Source organism: Heloderma suspectum, chromosome 1 (assembly GCF_057233095.1).
Source record: "Heloderma suspectum isolate Gila_16-S chromosome 1, 16-S_ref, whole genome shotgun sequence".
Taxonomy (NCBI): Eukaryota; Metazoa; Chordata; class Lepidosauria; order Squamata; family Helodermatidae; genus Heloderma; species Heloderma suspectum.
Window position 1 is genome coordinate 178755603 of NC_139458.1, and position 20516 is coordinate 178776118.

General features: G+C 41.8%; 1 protein-coding gene across 1 annotated transcript in view; it reads right to left on the bottom strand.

The window, feature by feature from the left end:
* BAZ2B (bromodomain adjacent to zinc finger domain 2B) overlaps nt 1-12663 on the bottom strand; it is a 144268-nt gene extending 131605 nt beyond the window's left edge. Inside the window, exon 1 of the mRNA XM_084811337.1 lies at nt 12631-12663. The gene's annotated coding sequence lies outside the window, so the exon portion shown is untranslated. The remainder of the gene's footprint in view (nt 1-12630) is intronic.
* Between the last annotated feature and the right edge of the window lie 7853 nt (nt 12664-20516).

Sequence of the window (20516 nt, forward strand, 5' to 3'; positions counted from 1 at the left end):
TTCCACATTAATGTGTCTTTTTTTTAAGTCAGAACAAAAACTTGTATATAAATAGGTATTTAAATATGCATTTTGTATGTATTTTATCCTCAAATACACATTGCAAGCAATGATCCTTAGACTGGAGTACTTATGCGACACTGGCATTAGAAAACCAAGAGAACACAGTGGGCCTTTTTGGATGTAACGATCCCGGCTTCTTATATCAAGAACGAACATCGGACACCACACTCCTCTCTCACTCCTCCCATCGTGTGCTGTCTTCAGTGCCACACTTCAGCGTTACATCTCAAATGGGGAACTCTAGTTTAATTCAGTTTACTAACCAAGGAACTTAAAAAAGGACCAAACTGTGATTTAATAACCTGGTTAGTAAACTGACATTAAAACCACAATTCCTTGGGTCGGACATAATGTGGAACTGTGGTCTTTAAAGAGACCAGAATGAAAGTGCTGATGCCAATATGCAACTATGGTTTATTAAGCCAGGACCACTACATCCAACCTAACATAATCTCTAACCCCATGTTTAAACCACAAAAAGGAGCTTAGTTTTTCCTAAGCTACCTTCTTCCCATATCAGGATAACGGGTACCGGGGATGCAGTCATCCTCACATGTTCAATGTGAATCAATGAGACTTCTCTGCTGGAGGGCAGATCTTGCCTAGTGGGAGGTTCCAACCATCTCAGGATCCTATCCTTCCATATATCTCCATGTTCGTGCCCCCACCCTCCAAGCAGGTTGCCTCATAGTCTAAAAGCACAGAGCTATAAACAAAAGAGGAAACTAAATTTGCATAAGCAACATAACGCGACTCACTCATGAAGAGGTAAGAGGACTCTAATGAGTAACTGCTTCTATTCATATGATTCCTGACAAGGATCACTGAGCAAGCAAAACAGATATAGATGCTCAAAGGTGCAGGCACACTGATTTAAGTTTGACATCAAATTTAATACATATAAAGGCTACAATACTGATATTGTTAAGTAAGTGGGAAAATGAGTTTTATGTCACTGCAATCCAAACATGGTAGGGAACATCAAGTCCTGTTTTTCAGACTTGATGCTATTGCATCATGGAGCCCATGGAGATGTCTCTAGGTGTTTCTACTCTGTTATGGGCTAAACTTTAGCCGATAAAGGTTGGGATAGAAGTTTTAAATAGATAAAATAAAAAGTGGTCTGCACCAAAAAGCCCCATCACCATTTTCAGCAGCATTTATTACTTATATGTCATCTATCATTTCACTAGAATAAACAAAACACAAATGAAAGAAAATAGCAAAAACTATTCCTGAACTGAACCTGTAAAGGAGATTTGTGGTTTCAGATAATTCAGCTGTTATGACATATTTAATACCTTATATATAAAACCTTTTAATATAATGATCATTATATATATATATATATATATATATATACACACACACACACACACACACACGTATGATCACCTATATGTATTTCTTCTTTACAATGAAATAAAACTAAAGCAACCCATTTTAATTGCAGTGAACTATATCTCGGGGCTTGTATTTTTTCTTTACAATGAAATAAAACTAAAGCAACTCATTTTAATTGCAGTGAACTATATCTCGGGGCTTGTTGAGAAGCTGTGGTCCAGGTATCCAGCACGTCTCTCTATACTGAAACCTGTATTACTTTTACAAAACAAAGCTTTGATTTGAATCTGCATCAGCATAATTTCTATGAGGTAATTTATTTGGAGAGAATTGGAAACATGATCTAGCCAAAGTTAAGGATCCACAGGGATGCACAATGTATGTACTGTGGGGCTTTTATTGGCCCCCTCCTTCATTCCTCCCCACCCCCAACGTCAGTTTTGCCACCAAAAAAGTTGTTGGATCCTCCATAGCAGCATTCAATATGGTGCAGGAGAATCATACAGGCCCTTCTGGATCTCAGCTTCAAAGTCCTATTTACTTAATTTGAAGATTTTAGCACCTACTTAACTCAAACAAGCTAAGTATGTATTTACACTGTCCATCTGAAATCAATGGGAGTTAAAAATGCTTAAGTTTGATTTGATCCATCCCTTTGCAACTAGTCAATTTATTCAGTGCCAAAGGTGAATTGTAACTATAGATGTGCATTTTAGCCGAGATGATGATCAGTATTCCCTTTTTCATCTACTCATTTGATAAAGAACTCACTAATATGTCAATATTTTTCTCACAGCTAAAAATAATAATGTAACTGTCCTCATGTTGCAATGAAGCAGCTTTCAGAAGCTGTGAGGTGTTACTGAAAATGCTCATTCTTCACACAGGGGCTTTCATGAAAACTTGACATTTCAGCAGAACAAGCTACTTTTTAAATAAATATATCACTGTATAGCAGAGGCTGTCAATATAATCCTGAAGGTCCGTTGAAGTTGTAAGACTGAAGTATTCAGAATGGGATGTTGGTTAATGCACATGTTAATGTTTAAGGTAGCACAGCTCAGATTAGAACATTCCTGCATGATTTGTGACCCACCAAGCCAAATGCAGCCCTCCCCCGACACCCACGTCTAGTAACCCACCAGAGACCCACCAATTTTTGCTGTTTACCTAGGACTGCGAAATGAGGAGGGCTTGCTGTGGGTTTGGCAGACTACAGTATATGGTCAGTGGGCTGCATTTTATTTGGTCATTCATAAGTTGTGCAGCCCAGACTTGACAGTTGATCTAGACTTTATCCTTACATGCTGCAGGCTGGTTGTTCCAGGCTTCCTGCATGTACAACAAGCTACTCTTAATGTTATGACTAGCCATGCCACAAGCTGTTCGTACACAAGCACTATGTAATACAAGCAACAGAAGCAAGGTACACGGACATTTTGTCAAAATGGTAACCTCATAATGGTGACCTCATGGCTAACCACCTTCTTCAGGTGCAATGTGGATTTTGGCCTCCCAGTCACAGAAATTCACTGTAGATGTGATCTCTGGTGTTACAGTAAAAGACGGATCCTATGCTTGGAAAGTAAATGTTACACAGTGTTCCAGCAATAAGCATGACTCTGGAGCCTGCAATAAAGTCACAGGATGCTGCCTTCTGCAGACAGTCTCTTCCTGTATCTTCCTGATTCAGAGTGATAAAATTGACACACGGTACAGAAACTCCAGTGACTCTTGCTGTGCCAAAGTTGGGCATAGGATGGATTGTCTCCTTACACAGATACTGAATAATGCTGCTAGAGAGCAGTGGTGACATTCATGGATCCTTAATTCCTGATATTTGGCTGTCAATCCTGTTTGTCATATATTAACGTTACAATCCCAAAATCACTTTCTGTGGACCAGTCTGGGAGGAGCCATTGACCCTGATCAGATATAACGGCGGCGTCTAGCAGCAATTCTTGGATTCGTTAGTAGAAAGCACTTCCACTTACACAAGTTGGGGCACTCAATTTCTGCCAATCCCCCCTGCCACTTAAGCCCTCCCCCAACCTCCTGAAAAGCTACTCCTGAGGGTTGGGGGGCCATCCAGAAGAAATGGTGCAGAAAGCTGCAGTAGGTAAGGAGGAATCTGTGAAAAATGGGTGCCTGAGTTACATGAGTGGTCGCTCTTTCCACTAAGGTAAAGCTACCATTGGATACAATCCGTTGTGCATGATCATCGTCCCCTTGGGTTTAAATAAAATCAGGTCTGCTCTTAAACACACTTTGAGAACCTGGCTTTAATTAGGAACATACCCAGTTTAATTTTAAGCTGAGTGGCTTACAGTCATGCAGAACTCTGAAACCATGTGTGTGTGTGCGCGTATGTGCGCAGGTTGGACAGGATGATTTGCACATGAGAGGGATGGAGCTAGTTAGGATATGCGTAATCCTGACCTCTGGACTCTTTTTTAGCTGTTAGGTCTCCACAGGACCACTTCACATCAGACAGTGAGGAATTAAAAACACACACAACTAGTCTCAATAATTTATAAGGGAGGGAAAATGTTCTTAACAGAGACCTTAGATGAATCTGAATCAAGAAAGAGCCAAACTGCTTGGCTCTAACAATGCAATCATTGTCTGTAATATATCAGATAGCATGCAGCATATTAGAAAATTCTGTTATTTTGATTGACTTTTATCTGCTATTAAATGGCAATACCCTGAAACCTAATGACAGCTTTCAATCCTATTGGCCCAGTCATTGTCATCATCATTTTATCTGTATGCCACTTTTCCATGATAAGATATGCTCAAAGTGGCTCACAACATCAGGAGAGTTAACATAATAAAATATAACATTTGAAGATGATTCTCCAAGAATTATAAGACAACAAAATGTAATTAATCATACAATAACTATACAAGTATTAATAGATATTGGGCAGTGGCACCCACCTCCTGATAATCCTTTCCGTGGAAGAGCCATCAAATGGATAATTGGTCTATTTGCCTATCAGTTTAAACCCACCCGGATAAGAATTTGCTATGGCATATGAAACTGTTAAGGCACGAAACATAACGAGGGACAAAAAGGTAGTAAAGGAGTGAGCAACCTGGTGCCCTCCAGATGTTTTGAACTACAACTCCCATAATCCCTGACCATTGGCTATGGTGGCTCAGAATAACAGGAGTTATAGACCAAGGTTGTCTACCCCTGTGCTAGAAACACTATGACATGGAATTTATAGCAGCCACCACAGCTCAAGAGTTCATCCATACACGCCTTCAAAGAGGCTCAAGTCAGTAGCTGTAGCTCATATATTGAACTTTTTATCAACAGTTGTATCTTAATATTTATAACAAAATATTGAATTAATCTAATACTTATATTAAGCATAACAATATTTTACTTTAATAAATATTTTACCTACAAAAATGTTAAACTTTCTTACAGAGATATATCAGTGTTCTTCAGTGTCATTACCAGTGGAAAATTCTATATCCCCTAAAGCATTTTATCCCTTTAGGATAAAATATGTTGCAGCTTGAGTGGAGAAGCACATAGTTCCCACTGTGCTTGAAACTCCTCCAAGCTTCTACAGCTAGAGAAGCATTTCTCACTAATTTACTCAAGAAAACAACTTTTCGGCACTAATTCCATCACCAAACTGTATAAAAAAGTGATTACTTTGCATCCCCTTTTTCTTATTGGCATGTGACGTATATCCTTATAAAAGAACATTTTCAGCCACAAAAGGCATGTGGGGTAATGTTTATATTAGAGCAGTTGTTCAGTTAAGGATATCTTAGTCAATTAATTGCATATGGCTTAGGAAGCAATCCTACCCTCACTAGTAAACCAGCTGAGGAGCCTCTGGAAGTGTTGTAAGTACTGCTCCACTGGCAGTGACAGAAGTATGCTGGTAGGACAACACTCATAGAGCCAGAGGTCCCCTAGCCCACCTGCAGAAAGCTACGCTTGCGTAGGTATTCTGCCAGCGGGGGGTGGGGGGTGGGATGGGGCATGTCGGGGGCCAGAGGAACCAGATCCTAAACCCTATTGTTTCCCTTTCCCCCTGGGGAAACCCAAGGACCAATGGGACTCTACACCAGCCCTAGGGCTGGCATATTTAATTACCTCCCATTGCAGTCAGTGGGACGAGGGGAGAAAAAGCTGCCTTCCACCTCTCACCCTGCCCAGAGAGAAAGAGCAAGGCATGGGATGTGGCAGTAGCTCCTCCAATCGATCTCTCGCTGCTGTCACTGTAAGGCAGTATTGCTCAGTTAATGAATTAATGTATTAATCAGTTAAATATGCATATATTTATACATTAACAAGAGTAATAGTTCTGAAGAAAAAGCCATGTATTTGTTTTTAGTTAATGCATGTGCATGTCACAGCAGGCAACAACTCAGAAGACATTCCTTGCTTCCTCTAAGATGGCACCTGCAGTTTTTGTAAGCCGTTGTACTAAAAACAATTATTCTTTTTTAATCTGATGCCCAGTTAATCAGGGACGGTTTTTTAACTTGGTAAAATGTTTTTAGATCATTAATTTAAACAAATATTGTACACTGTAGCCCTAATTTATATAAATTATATATGTAAATTACATATTTATTTTAGCTCAGCCCATCGAGAAAAAACAAAATAGGCAGCAATTCTTAAAACATAAAATATGAAGTAAAATATAGAATACTAGTTCAGTAGGTACCCTATCAGCATACCATTGGCCACCAAGTACAAACGAAAAGGTTCAGCACCTCTGAGAGAAAACTATTTTTACAAGTTTCCAGAGAGCAACAGTGGAACAACCACTACGCGCTCTTAGTGCTTGCTAAATCCACCCTGATACCTGAATGATATAGTCAGGTGGGTAAACTTAAACTTGTTATGAGACATGGGGAAGGAGACAGACTATGGCTTGGTGTAGACACTGTGCCAGCTCCAAGTTTTGGAAGGCCCTTGTTTAAGACACCCTCACTAGGCCCTTCTTCCTTAGTGGGTCTTCACCTGCATTTTCACCTGCTGCTGCTCCTCTCCCTCATCACTGCTACCACCTGCTTGCTTGCCCAGCAGAGAGTCAATGAGCATAAAGGAAGCGGTGTCTACTGCTCCTCCTTACCACTACTGTTGACTGGACCATAACAAGAGGTGAGGTAAGGAGCAGCTTTCAATGCTGAAGAGGAGAAGATCTGGGCACTCTTATCAGTGGGCCCTCTGCTGGGGTGTGAGCTCTCAGTAGGTGCCCAACCAAGCCAACCCTTGATTCCACCCCTGTGCAGACATATTGCTGCCCAATTGCCAAATGATGGCTTAGCTACTGGAAGAACTCCATAGGCTTGTTTGCTTTGCTCCCTCTCTACTTCCAGAAACATTCCCCCTCCCCCAACCTATTTTGGAGAGAACTCTGATAAGCATTACATCTGCCTCAACATTTTCACTAAGTTTAATGAGCCCAAACTACAGTTTGCAAACTTGCTTCTGACCATGGTATCAAACTGTGACTGGCAGTAACCGCGGCTACCAAAAAATGTTGTTGAAGATGTAACACTAACGATAGCTAATTCTAAAACTGAAAGGGAGCAAATGGCCATTCGAGAGTGGAGGTGTGTACAAGCCCATGAGGAGCTCCCCATTACCAAAACCTTGTTTTTCTGATCTGGCAGCACTACATCTGTACCAAGCCTATAAATATAGTTTTAATATGCCCAGCCCTTTGGCAAAACAAACAAATAAGACATCTATATATGTACTCTCAAAAAAACATCATCATCATCATCATCGTAATTCACTACTTATCCACTTGAATTAATTTGCTATCAAGCTAGTCATAAGCACCATTTTTCATACATTAAGCTAGGAGTACACAAAGATTTTGTGTGTTCCCACTTATGACACTTTTGTCAGGTAAAATGTTTATGAGAATAATGCAAAAACATGTGCACAAAATGCATTAGAGAGCTCAGGTGTATATTTTACTGGAGGAGTGGGCAACCTGTGCCCCTTCGGCCTAATTTCAAAAGACCTCTGCAAGCAATCAGAGCTCTGGAAAAGTGACCTATCTTTCCCCCAGCAGCCCTCAGGGTGGAGGGGGGGAGAGAGAGAGAGAAAAGGGGAGGCCATGCCCCCCACAAGAAACTATCCCTGAATGTGGCCCTCAACAAAGGAAGGTTCCCCGCTCCCTGTTTTAGAGGATAAAGCAAGGGCACCCTACATCTTTAACATATACCCATTTCTATTATAGCATCTGACATGGCCCTGAGAGGCAACAGTTCCAAGGGTTAGATTTTCACAAAGGTACCCACAAAACATTTGCTTACATATGAAACATATTTTATGCAGCCATTCAATAATTAACAGTTCAGGTCTTGAAAGTTAGCAATGATTTTTTTTTTTAACTTTGACAGTTCTGTCATTCTGTTCTAATAACTGCTACCTAAGGGCAAAAAACAGACATTACTTTCAATCTGTGTCTAGCAGCTTCATGGTTTTTTTTTTTTCATTTTTACTCTAGAACAGGTGCAGGGGGGCTGATCCATGTCTTAAAAGCACCCTAACCCCCATGCTAGAATCCCAATCCATACTGAGAGTATTGCACCTACTCTAGAGCAAAAATGGAAAAAGACATAGTTGGTAGATATGGATTTAAAGTAATGTCTGATGAGAGTTGCAGTCCAACAACAACTGGAGGGCTACATGTTCCCTACCTCTAGACTAGAAAATGGGTCAAGAAATGGAAAAATCTAAACAGGGCCTAGGTACTGATCAGGGACTAGGGGAAGGCAACCCCACAAATAAAAGATCCCCAGTGCTCCACATTGCCATGGACAAGGCTGCATTATGCCCTATATTTTTTGTTCTTACTTCTTTAGTAAAAAGTGATGAGAAATACTTTTTTAAAAAATTGAAAATATTAAGCATACAATAAAGTCAAAATATAAAATCATGTAACCAAGATGTCATATAGCACTCAAGCTTGGACCATCAGCCCACAAATTATGGTGCTGTTATTGTCTTTTTATAAGCAATGGAAAGTCTATGGCAGCAGGACTCCCCAAAGTAACACTGAATAATGATTCACGGTTAAAAGTGTAAATTCTGAAACTGCATGCATCTTAACAGTACATAAACAGCTCACTGTTATATAAGCCAAAGGATTTAAATAGGTAACATTATTTTGCACAAATATTTGTGAACAAACATTTCCACCACGAACACATTACATACAACCAGTGATGCAGTGCAAGTGCTCATCATGACAGCCCTGTAGCCATGCCCCCAAGGAGAAGCAAACAATGCAGGCAGTTGTGTTGATCCATGTCAACAACCCAATTCTAGGAATTTTACTCTCTAGCAGGAGCAGGTCTTTTATAAAGCTACTAGTGAACAGACCCAGCTTCACATGGGTTGGAATTGCCTTTAGGCTGATACAGACAACCCTTCAGACAAACTTATATAGCTTTATTTATAGGGGCAGGCACAGCTGGACACATTGTGCCTGCCCTGCCTAAGTGGAAGCACACGTGCTGGCATCCCTAGGCATGGCCACTGCCATGGTCTCCCCCTATAGCCCCCTGAGGGAGGGGTTAGGTGAAGCTTAGATGGAGCCACCCCTCAGCAGAAGGAAGGGGGCAGGCATACAACTCGGCCTGCTAGTCTTCCCTGGTTTCAAACTGTGCTTATTCTTTTTTTTTTTCATACTTTAACAGGTTTTTTTCCCCCACCAATATTTGGGACTTGTTGTTTTTTAAATGTCTAAAAACCATGAAAAACATAAATGTTGTAGGGTTAAAACCTGCTTGCTGCAGTGCTGAATCATGATGGGAAGTTTGGTTGAAATAGATGAAATGGTACTGAAGCAGTATCTCTTGATTTGCTGCCTTTTTGGCTCAAGATCGCGGTCAAAATTTTCACTGTGTCTACAATCGTCCCAGATAGAGGTAAAACAAATCCTTAAGTTTCATAACAATCGGATGTATGGTTTGAGTCCATCGAGGACATACAAACAAACACTTCCAAAGAAGAAGAAGAAGAAGAAGAAGAAGAAGAAGAAGAAGAGATGATTAGGTGTTAATTTTGCATTCAAAACCAACTACCACAAAATAATATGCATTACAACAGGGATAGCTCACAAGTATATATTGTTACTGGGAAAATTCATCTCCCCCATCCCTACCCCAGCCAGCTAGTGTGAGGACTGCAGCTAAACTCAGAGGGAACAGAGAATTTTGAGAAGGGTGGCAGATTACATCAGTGTCCCTGCAAATCAAAAAGTGCTGGTGCTGCATCCCTGAAAGCCCTGACTCCACTACACCACTGCATACTACATGCTAATTCCAGAACACAAAATAAGCTTACTGTAATGGCAGGGTCACGAGTCTGCTGACAATCGGAGCGCGAGGAACAACAAGCATATTTTGAGGATAGTTCAGAAGCTGGCTGTATTAGACAAGATAGGGAAAAGTCACTTCCCTTGTTCGTTCAAATACAAATTGCGTTTATGCACCATTTAGGGCAAGCATAAATTTCTAGATCTTGCCCAGATTTTGAACTAGTGATATGAAATTCTGTTTAAAGTGGGTTCTTTCACTATTTTCACTGATTTAAAATCAGCATATTTTCCCGCCACTATTATGACCACTTCCAATGTAACCATTTGACATTAAAAGAAAATAAGTATGAAGCTTTTTGCACACATTGTTAGTACTCCCAGTCAAAAGGTATCCCTTTTAAATATATTCTCCCCAGCAATTCACTTTCTTACTAGCTGATCTGGTGCAGTGGTTTAGTGACAGTAAATGTGCCTGGAGTTCATACAGTCAGGGCCAGAAATATTGGAACAAGGATAACTGTTTTGGCAGTTGGCCTCTGTACACCACCACATTGAAGTTGAATGGAAACACACCCAGATGGGAGCAAAGTCAGGACTTTCAGCTGTAATTCAAGGGGTTTGTCAAAAGTGGGGCACTAACCATTCAGGAAGGACAGCCAGTGGCATATACACCCCCCCCCCATCGTTGGGGTCTCATAAGTAATGGAACCTTGGGTTCCTTGCAAGAGGAAAAAAGGCGGGGTATAAATGCAATAAATAAATAAATAAACAAACAAACCAACATCATTTCAAACTTAAGGATCGCCTTTAATTCCTGGATTAATACTTTAATACCTGGAGCGTTCTTGACCTGGCTAGATGTTATGAAAGGGTTCCTCTTCACCATGAGCAGAATTCTGCGGTCATCCACTTTAGTTGTCTTCCATGGTCTTCCAGGCCTTTTGCTGTAACTGAGCTTGCCAGTTAATTCCTTCTTTTTCAGGATGTTCCAAACTGTTGTATTGGCCACTCCCACTGTTTTTGCTATCTCTCTGATGGGTTTTTTTTGTTTCCTCAGCCTAATGATGGCCTCCTTCACTCGCATGGACACCTCTTTGGACCTCATGTTGGGAGCTCCAGTGAACAGCTACCAAATGCCAATGTAACACTCAGAACCACCTCCAGGCCTTTTATCTGCTTGATTGGTCATGGGTTACCCACACCTGGCCATGCACCTGCTTGTCAGCCATTCGTTCCATTACTTATGAGCCACCAACGATGGGGGTGTGTGTATGCCACTGGCTGTCCTTCCTGAATTAGTGGGGTTAGTGCCCCACTTTTGTCAAACACCTTGAATTACAGCTGAAAGTCCTGACTTCGCTCCCATCTGGGTGTGTTTCCTTTCAACTTCAATGTGGTGGTGTACAGAGGCCAACTGCCTAAACAGTTATCCTTGTTCCAATATTTCTGGCCCTGACTGTACATTAAAATCCCTCCCTGGGAGGGGCCACAGCTCCAAGATTCAATCTTGGACCTCTCCAGTTTAAAAAAAAAAACCTCAGGTAGTAGGGTTATGAAAGACGTCTGCCAGAGAGTTTGCAGTCCTGCTGGCAGCTGCAGTAAACAATTCTGGGTTAGACAGACCAATAGCTTCACATGCTCATAGGGCATTTCTACACCAGCTTAAAATCTTGCATTTAAAACAGGGCTTTCTGCTTAAATGCAGGATCACAACTGTCTCCCTTTGCATGTGCTTCCTTCCGCCCCCTCTTCCCGTATCTGAGTTTTCCATTATCTTCCATTGATCTCACTCCTTTTCTTGCCACTGTAACTCTGTTCACAGAGGAAACTGAAGCAGACCACAACAGGGTAATTCGATAGCTTATTATCAGCGATCTATTTAAAAACGGAACAAAGGGAATTTAGTGCAGGAGGGTCATGGCAGGGTCATGGCATCATGTAAAGAGCCCACAAACATCTGCGAAGGAGCAATTTCAATCTCAGGATAAAAGCTCCGTGTGATGAAGCCCATAGACTTATCTCCCTGCTACTAAGCCTGCCACTAACAGGTCTGACTTTCACATGTTCAGCCTCTGCTACCACAGCTTATTAGCAAACACCTGATGCTCCAGTATTAGAGAAGCAGAATTAACAGGGTTGCAAAAGCACATTGCTATTTGAGGACAGTGAGTTCAGACATGCTGTCTGCAACTAAAACTTGCTGGAACATCAGAGAAGATAGCATCGGTTTTGCAGAGCAGCCAGGGCACATCTACAAAGCAAAGCCATTTCCAGCTGTTTATACAAGGCCTTCTATCCATGCAATGACAATGGACCACAGATTTGACTTTCACCTGTTCTCTACTACTGCTGCTCTTGAGAAAACATCTGGACTAAATGGCCTACTGTCTGGTCTTCAACACACCCTAAGCCAGCCCCAAATCCTCATGGCTTCCTGACACCATAACTTTAAAGCATTGTAGAGCAAACAGAGCCAGAAAGAACCCAGAAACAAGCTGCTTAGGTGACTAAAAAATTCCTACTGGCGTTTGGGACTTAATCTATCGTCAATCCACAAGAAATAAATGGGATACTTGAGATCTATATGTCAAACAGTAAGAATTCTTTCCTTTGGCTCAGAAGGTTTTGGTTGCTGGTAGAGCAACCTAAGGGTGGATCACTGTATTGCTACTTAGTATCATCACACATCAGCTCGAATTAAAGTCAGAACCAGTTTTAAAACTCTTAAGAGGAGCACAAATAGCATACAAATATTTTACAGGGCTTGTCTGACTGCATAACACAAAGCTCTGTGAAAAATTAGAGTCATGTTTCTCTTCTCATAATGCAATGCTGTTTTAAATTAAGGTACAAAGAATAAGAAAACATATGGCTGGGCCACAGTCTCAAAACTACTTACTCTGAAGTAGCCACAGTAACTTCACTGGAACGTCTCCAGAGTCAGCAGACTGATGACTGTGGTCTAGATCTGTTTAACTGTAATTTAAATTGTGAAATGTCCTAACAAACAATGATGTGCTAACATCTTTTTCCTTTTTCTACAAGTTTAGTTTCCTGCATTCAAAACAAAGAGTTGCAGTACTCTTTAAACAGCTTTAAAATTGCTGCAGCTAACCTAGGTCTGAATGAGTTGCTTTGCCTTTTATTTTTTTCCCCAAAAGCAAAATGTTGATGTTGTTATAATAAGCACAGTCAATGAATGGTCTTTCTCCCTAGGTCCTAAATCTGGCTCTCTATCTTTTGATACTTAGGTTAAAGCCACATTTTTAAGCCTCAGTGGTTACTCAGACCAGGACAGGCTAAAATCATATAGTAACATGTTCAAGGAAATATGTACAGAAATAGGAAGGAATGCATACATTATTAGCTTGCTGGTATAGAATATAAAGGACCAACCGTCTTCTGTAGGCAAATATGTAGCCAGAAACATCATTGTCTAAAGAAGCTCCCTGTTAATGTATATGAGCTCTATGACATCACACATTAAATTGGCCCTAGACTAGAACATGTGGACCTACACGTGTTCTAATCTACACATATCTAGCCTACATATATCCATGCAGGATGCACGTTGACCGGGAAGGGGGATAACAGCATGAGCTCTGGCCTCCCTCTATCCATGTTCTGTATAACTTGTGAAAGACCACATGTACATACAAACTGTATACATACAGACTCTGTACATGCAATCAGGGACCTTGTTTTTTGACAAGTTATACTGAATGTGCATAGGAGTAGGGCCATCGGGCATGATCCCACTTCTTCTATGTATGCTAGTGATTGTAAAGACACGTGTGCATGTGGGATCTGTTTCAAATGAGAAGTGGTGTATAAATATTGTTATTAATAATAATCCTTGAGGTTACACTGTTAAGTAGAGAAGCATTTTGGATTTACACACTAAATACTAGCCAAATAGAATAAAAGAGAACGTTGAATATGTAAACTGGGAAGATTCTCTAATTTAAAATATTCTGGATGGCAGGAATTCAGACTGATTTAATAGTAAAGATTATCTCAGTCCTCTGAAAACTCCATCCTTTTCTTCTGAACAGGGTGGACACAAGACAGTTTGGTGCCTGAGACAGAGCAGCAAATGGTGCTCCTGTCCCTCTTCCAAATCAAGGCGTATCGTACCCACAGCTGGTCAAATTATTTTGGAATAAATAATTTTGGGCCTTTTCCTTCCCTGGCTATAAAAATACAACAATAATAAATTAAATAATTAACCATATGTTGCTCTTTCACGACACCTAAAATCAACTGTCTGGGTCAACTATGTTACTCTGCCTGATCCAGCCCTCCTTCTAGAATGTTAGGTGGAGGCCCAAGTTAAATTAATCAATTCATTTCATTATCTCCATTAGGCATTCTAACTGCTTGAATTTTGTTGCTCTGCAGTAAATGGTTCAATGATTCTATTCTCTAGTAGCCCACTTCACTACAATGGTATTTAGGATGAATGCTTCCTTAATGTACAAAGTCTGTAAAAGCAGTTTTCAATGTCTCCTAATCAGTGGTCCATCCTCAAATTGGACTACATCTCCCATTATCCCCAGCCAGCATGACCATGATAATGGAAGTTGTAGTCCAACAACACATCTGGAGGGCACCAGGTTGGGGAAGGATGATATATTATACTGCCTGTATCCATACTAACTAATCAATTAATTAGATTCTGTATATATGTAGTTGGTGTTTGTGCAGACTAGGATGCTTTGTAGGTGCATGTGCAAGAGTTATTTAATGTTAACCTCTTATTGTTGATGAAACTTTAGTTGATTGCAGTAAACTATATGACCAGACCTTCTGATCAAAAGACTTTTGTACAGTGGATATTTTCCCCCTGGTCAATTATTTCAGTTGTTTTACGTGGTTGCTGTGTCTCATCCAAATCTTAGATACTCTTGTTCTCAGCTGCATTTGAACAAAGATATGAAAAGAGTATAGCACTGTATATGGATTCAGTCTCCAGGATTCTAAGCGTTATATTATGTCACCTAGACATATGGTTAGTATTATATGTTTAAGGATATTAACGTCATTTGAGGTTTCCTTTTTTTTCTCAGCTGAAGATTCACCTACCTGTTATATTCACTTTCATAAGGAACTTTAGCATTAACTTCTTCCTTCCCATCACAGAATCATAGAACCATAGGGTTGGAAGAGGCCTACTTGACCATCGAGTCCAACCCCCTGCTTAATGCAGGAAGCCGGATTCCCAGGCAGTTTCCCATCCAAGTACTAACCAGGGCTGGCCCTGCTGCTTAATGATGAAGAGTAAAACAAAATGAGGACAACAACTGAAAATACAAACAGGTGCGAAAGAGCACACAACTACTGTAATTAAACCACTGAACTCTAATAAGTACATATTTATGTAAATGTATATATACTGTGTAATAACATGTACATAAGACTTTTGTATACATATTAGTGTTCAGTGGTTTAATTATAGTAGTTGTGTGCTCTTTAGCCCTTGTTGTTGGTTGTTTTTAATGATAATGAGTGACATATTTGTAAAAACTGTTTCTCACAGTTGTCTCTGTAGTAGAACGACAGCGATACTTAAATGCCCTGGGCATATTTAGTCTTTAAAAAACAGTGGGTTGGATCCAATGATCCCATGAGTTCTACTAATGGAATGAGGCTCTCCTAAGTCCTTGCTAACAGAAGGGGGGAGGTGATTTTTGCTGATTCCCCTCCTACTGCACCCCACAAAAATCTATCTCTGAATATTGTGAGGAGGAAGTGAAACTGGCAAATCTTCTGTGAACAGGAGCCTCCACTGGATCAAAATCCCTAGCATTCCTAGAAGGACCTCTTCCATGAATGGAAGGACATGATTGGATCCAACTCAGTTTTTTAGCAGGAGTAACAGGCAAACTCTCTTCAGATCAACTCAGGCTATTTACTAGCTTCTTGGTGAGCATATGGAAAAAAACAATTTTGTTTCTGAAAGTTCCCTCCCAGTTCATAATGTTTGTTTATTTATTTCATTTCTACACGGCCCAATAGCCAAAGCTCTCTGGGCAGTTCACAAAAATTAAAACCACAAAATACTCTGGATAGGGGTGAATGTTCCCTCCTTGTTCTCCTCGACCTCTCAGTGGCTTTTGATAGTGTTGACCACAGTATCCTCCTGGACCACCTGGAGGGGTTGGGCATTGGAGACATCGTATTGCCATGGTTCCGGTCCTTCCTCTCAGGCAGGTACCAGAGGGTAGCACTGGGAGAGGACGTTTCAGACCCGTGGCCACTCACTTCTGGGGTGCCACAGGGTTTCATCCTCTCCCCGATGCTATTTAACATCTATGTGAAGCCGCTGCGGGCTATCATCAGGAGGTTTGGGGTGCGGTGTCAGCAATATGCAGATGACATGCAGCTCTACCTCTCGTTCAAATCTTCACCAATGTTGGCCGTAGAATCCCTGTCCTAATGTCTGGAGATGGTGAGTGGCTGGATGGGGAGGAATAAGCTGAAGCTGAACCCTGACAAGACCGAGGTACTTCTGGTGAGAGACAAGAGGAGTTTGGGGGATGCTGACCTGGTGCTGAATGGGGTACGGCTACCCTTGAAAGACCAGGTCCGCAGCCTGGGGGTCATTTTGGACTCCCAGCTGTCCATGGAGGCTCAGGTGTCAGCTGTGAGCCAGACAGCACTGTACCAACTCCATCTGATACGGCGGCTGCGCCCCTACTTTCCTGACCATCTGCTCCCATCGGTTGTACATGCCCTGGTCTCCTCTCGTTTAGACTACTGTAATGCGCTCTACGTGGGGTTACCCTTGAAGACAGTTCGGAAGCTGCAGCTGGTAAAGAACGCGGTGACTCACCTGATTATAGGCAGCCGCCAGCGAGATCACATCACTCCAATGCTGAAGGAGTTGCACTAGTTACCAGTTGTTTTCCGGTCCAAATTCAAGGTGTTGGTTTTGACCTTTAAAACCCTATATGGTTCCGGCCCAGCCTAACTTAAGGAGCGCCTGCAGCAACACCAGACAGGCTGCTTAACAAGATCAGCCTCAGATGGCCTTCTCTCTGTCCCATCAGCCAGGACAGCTAGGCTGGTGAGGACAAGAGAGAGGGCCTTCTCTGTGATGGCCCCCACTCTGTGGAACTCCCTTCCTAGGGAACTCCACCATGCCCCCTCTTTAATGAGCTTCCACCGCGCATTAAAAACATGGTTGTTCAGGCAGGCATTCGGGGTTGGTTAGGGTATTTTTTATGATGTTTTTAATGTAGAATTCTATTGTTTTAACTGTTTGTTGTTGTACATCACCCAGAGTGGCTGGGTGACCAGCCAGATGGGTGATTAATAAATTTAATAAATAAAAATAAATAAATACAAAATAAAACAATATAAAATATGAAAGCTTAAACCTACAATATAAAAGTACAACCAGAATAAAGCCTAGTAGCAATGCAGATATTTAAAATACAAATTTAAAACAGCAGAGCTAAAAGACTAGAGTGCTAAAATGCTGGGAAAATAAAAACATCTTCACCTGGCACCAAAAGGAGTACAACATAGGTGCCAGGTGAACCTCTCTAGCGAGCTCATTTCAGAGGCAGGGTACCACAGCAGAAAATTCCTTGTTCCTGGTAGGGACTCGCCTCACTTCCTTTGGCAGGGGCTCCTGGAGAAGGATCCCTGAAGATGATCTATGCCTATTACGCTTTGGGGTGACACAGGGTTCTATTCTATCCCCCTCATGCTGTTCAACATCTATATGAAGCCATTGGGTGAGGTCACTAGGAGTTTGGGGGTGGGGTGTCACCAGTATGCTGATGATACTCAGCTCTGTTTCTCCTTGTCGTCGGAGTCGGCTGAGGCGGTGAAGGTGCTGGACCAGTGCCTGGAGCCTATGATGGGCTGGATGAGAGCCAATAAACTGAAGCTAAATCCTGGCAAGACAGAAGCTCTGTGGACTGGTGGTTCCCAAGTCTGGGAATTGGGTAAGTGACCTGTCCTGGATGGGGTTGCACTCCCCCTGAAGACGCAGGTACGTAGCTTGGGAGTACTCCTAGATCCATCCCTGTCACTGGAGCCCCAAGCGGACTCTGTAGCCCAGAGTACATGGGGCCAGCTTTGGCCTTTACTGGAGAGGGATAACCTAGCCACAGTAGTACATGTTCTGGTAACTTCCCGATTAGACTACTGCAAGGCACTTTACATGGGGCTGCCCTTGAAGATGACTCGGAAGTTGCAGCTAGTGCAAGATGCAGCAGCTAGACTACTGACCGGAACATCACATAAAAATTATACAACACCAGTTTTAAAGGAATTGCACTGGCTGCCAATACACTTCCAGTTGGAATTCAAGGTTTTGGTGATGACATTTAAAGCCCTAAGAGGCCTGGGACCTCAGTATTTGAGGGAGCGCCTCTTCCTATATATGCCCATTGGAGGGGCCCTCCTCTGCATTCCACCAGTGTGAGACATACACTATGGTGTGACATGGGAGAGGGCCTTCTCTGCTGTGGCCCCCCAGTTGTGGAATGCCCTTGGAGGCCTGATTGGCACAAGCACTGGTTTCATTTCGGCACCAAGTAAAAACATGGCTTTTTACCAAAGTCTTTGAGGGCTAAATGCGTTCCCTAAAGTAGCACACTGCTTTAACTGTTTTATAGTTTTAGATGTTAATTGGTATTAGCTTGTTTAATGGTTTAATATGTTTTAGGTGTTTAAATTATTTGTTTTATACTGTATAAATTGATTTTATCTGTACGCCACCCTGAGATCTTAATGACATAGGGCAGGATACAAATGTTTTAAAAATAAATAAATAAATAAATAAATAAAATATTGGGGTCCAGCCAAGAACATATGGGAAGAGGTGATCCTTCAGATAACCTGGCCCCAAGCCATTTAGGGCTTTAAATGTTAATACCAGCACTTTGAACACTGGACATGGACTGGCAGCCAGTGCAGTTGGAAAAGTACTGGCATAATGTGATCTCATTGGCCAGTTCCCATTAACAATCTTGCTACCCTGTTTTGGACCAGCTGAATTTTCCAGACTGTTTTCAAAGGCAGCCCCACGTATAATGCATTGCAGTAATCCAAACTAGAGGTTATCAGAGCATGGATAACTGTAGCTAGGCTATCTCTGTTCAGATAAGGGCACAGTTGGTATATCAGCAGAAACTGAAAAAAGGTGCTCCATGCCACTGAGTCCACCTGTGCGTCTAGTGACAGTTCTGGATTCCAAATTACGAACCTGTTCCTTTAGAGGTAGTACAACCCCTTCCAGAACAGGTTGAACATCACCTCGCCGGGCAGACAAACCACCCACTAACAGTACTTCTATCTTGTCTGGATTGAGTCTCAGTTTATTGGCCCTCATCCAGTCCATTACTGTGCCCAGACACTGATTCAGAACAGCCACTGCCTCACCTAGATTTGATGAAAAAGAGAGGCAGAGCTGGATGTCATCTGCATATTGATGGCACCTCAGCCCACCCCCACTCCCCGGATAACCTCCCCGAGCAGTTTCATGTAGATGTTGAACAGCATAGGGGAGAAAATGGAGTTGGATTCAATGGTCTTATAGGCCCCTTCCAACCCTACTATTCTATGACTATTCTATGAAAATAGAGCCCTGTGGAACCCCATGAATAGTTGCCAAGGCACAGAGCAATAATCCCCCAGCACCACCTTCTGGAATTGGCCATCCAAGTAGGAGTGGAACCAGTGCAGCACAGTGCCTCCAACTTCCAACCCAATCTATCCAGAAGGATACCATGGTCAATGGTATTGAAAGCCACTGAGAGGTCCAGGAGAATCAGCAGGGTCACACTCCCCCTGTCCCTCTCCTGGCAAAGGTCATCCCACAGGGTGACCAAGGCAGTTTCTATTCCAAAACCAGGCCTAAAGCCCGACTGAAATGGATCTAGATAATCCATTTCATTCAAGAGTGCCTGGAGTTGTCCTGCAACCACCAGAACAAGCACTTTGCCCAGGAAGGGGATGTTAGCCACCAACCTATAGTTGTCAACATCCTCTGGTTAGGCACATGTTGGCACATATATACTGATGGTGCCTCATGAACATGACCTATTGTGTTGCTTCCAAAGAACTGTGGTTCCCAACAGCAGATACAGTGAGGGCTGCTTGGAAATTCAACTCCTAACATCCTGTACATGCAACTACAAAGCATCCCAGGCTGCACAAACACCAATCAGAATCTCATTTAACCTTCTGAGCTGGGCAAATTAATATTCTAAGCCAGGTAACTATGATCTCTACTTAGCGCCTTTTGAGACTACCCTTTTAATAATGTTGTCAAGCCAATAATCAAACCAAGCATGTCCAGTGTGGTCTTATTGTGATACCCTCACTTAGTTTCAAAATGTGTTGCCACCTGATTTGGCAATCTAAGAGAACTTATTGCCCAACCCACCATTTTACCTAGACGTTTGTTTACTGAGTCCAAAGGGGCTTATTCCCCATTAAAGTATGTGTGCTTTGCAGTTTTAATCAAGTAATTTTTAAAAGTTATTAATTTTAATTTGATGGTGCTCTGTAGATGGTGCTCCCAATGGCAAATATTGTTCCACGCACCTTTGTGTTACTGTTTCTTCTACAAACCTCAATTTGGTTTCAAAGTTGGTATAAAACAGCTAATATTTGCCCCTCAAACAGCTAACATTCTACCCTCGGAATATGCAAATTATAGACACAACTGGATCAAAATTAAGCACTTTTAAGACCCCCTGGTGTCAATGAGAAAATAACGATATGCTTAACTTTCTCTTATTGAAATCAGTGGGACAAAAATGC